Below are 2107 nucleotides of genomic sequence, written 5' to 3'. Positions count from 1 at the left end.
TTAACATTTACAATACCAACCAACTTTTCATCGAACTCACCCTGTATGTCTCAACTCACCCTGTTTTAATTTATGATTCATTAATTAATTAACGACCTAAATTTAATTAGTTAAATAGTCAGAAAGATACATTCTTCAATCAATGATATGGTTTTTCTAAGTACTAGTTAACAACATAAGAGTCAAGCCGATAATATAACATTTAATAAACCGAGGAAGAAAAAAATTGCGTAAGACAACTGCGTTGCCTGCCGCACCGAGCGGCGCATAATATCCTTCCTCTTTGTTCTTGTTTCCTCTTTTTTCATACACTTCTCTTATTAAGAAAGAATAATAGCAAAGTAGCATGTAATTTGCTGCATGCGTATCGTCCGAGGCGTTTGAATTATAAGAAATACACTTATTATTACAGCTCATGTTTAACGAACCGTAATGAACGATTTAATGCGGTAAAGGGCGCGCATATCGGTATAGCCGATGGTTTTCGCGGGGAGCGTGACCTTGTGCATGACCTTCAGCGGAAAACTCCCTGGCTTCCAGTCCGTGCGCGTTGCGGGCGCGGTTAGCGATTGTCGAGTGATTAAAAGAGGTAATTGTGACTATGTGAAAAGATTCAATCAGACTTTTGTTGGCATTCATTTTTCCTTCCATCTTAGCAACTAAAAACCAAAATAAAGGAAGGAGGACGACCAATTGAGGGAGATCGTAAGATGGATATGATTAATTGAAAATGAAGATAAGGCTGAACTGAAAATTACTAATTAATTTGGTTTTCGTTTGGTCTTCGAAATGATATGTATACTTGTAAGAGTCGCTTCGGGGACGTATCGGCTCCGACGATTATAATATGGTAAAGTAAAAATAAAGCGAATGATTCGTCTCGGCAACGACTATAATGGCCGAGATAAGATGGCTAACAAATGACCATGGCAAAAACCGATAGGAAGAAGAAGTAGGCAGCCAGGTACTTCAATCCCACAAAGTTAGGCCCACAATAGGGTTTGTCGCAAATCAAAGGAGAGTAGCATTCACGAGCTAAAGAAAAGCAAATAAAAAGCCATAAATAAGAAGCAAAGATGGTCCGTTGTATTTGGCTAGGATTTTCCATGCCGGAGCAAGAGACGCTTCCGCGTTCAGTCCCTTAAGGATAATTCACAAGGAGCTAGCAAGCTTCTTTAGTCGCCATTGAGTGAGTATACGTTTACAACGCGTGCAAAGAAAATTCACTCCATGCAAAGCACCTTTAAGACCGGTTATTTGGAGAAAATATACCTGCCAGCCCAATCGTGTTAGGCAAAGGGACGTCGGAATTAACTAGTCAATTATGCAAGCTACCTGCTTTTGAATGGTCGACCGCTGACCTTACAAATGGAGCTTGATAAAATGAAAGCAAAATCTTCGTTGTTTTGCAAACTGCCTTGTAAGACGCCGAGATATCGACGAAACGAAATTGGACAATCGGTGTATGCGACATAGACATAGAATACCTAGACTGTTCTGTTTCAGGGTGGGGACAGACTTGATGTAGAAAAGGAGAAGGCACTTTGTTTCGTCTGTACATTTTCTCTTGCCCACTCTCGATGGAAAAGGAATAGGGGAGGCAATTGTTAACCTGTACGATAGCATAGCCTCTGTACTTGTACATACCTCGGAGTGAGCTAAAGGCACGGTTACCTAGGTTGATCATTGTATTGGAAAAAAAATAAAAAAGAAACAGCGGCTATACTATCGTACAGGTTAGCAACTGCCTTCCCTATTCCCCTTCTATCGAGAGTTTGCGAGAGCGAACGCACAGACAAAACAGAGTGCATCTTTTTCTACCCCCTGAGCTCTACTCCATTCTTCGAGCACGCAGTCTAGATATATTATGTCTATGATAAAATGGCTTCAGCTTGTTGACCGTGTCTTCTAATACCAGTGTTATATTCAGTAGGTTCATAATTATTTAAATAAAGATGAGTTGAAATATGTAAATTTCTCTTCATGGGTGAACCCCAATGCGATCCCAATCTCGTTTGATATGTGCGATAATAATGCAAACATCCGCGTCTGCGACATGAAAATCGATATTTTAAGATTTTACACATTCGCAACACCTTAAGGAGGC

The sequence above is a fragment of the Harpegnathos saltator genome, unplaced genomic scaffold, assembly GCF_003227715.2.
Source record: "Harpegnathos saltator strain DR-91 unplaced genomic scaffold, Hsal_v8.6 scaffold111, whole genome shotgun sequence".
Lineage (NCBI taxonomy): Eukaryota > Metazoa > Arthropoda > Insecta > Hymenoptera > Formicidae > Harpegnathos > Harpegnathos saltator.
This window is presented reverse-complemented; position numbering follows the sequence as displayed.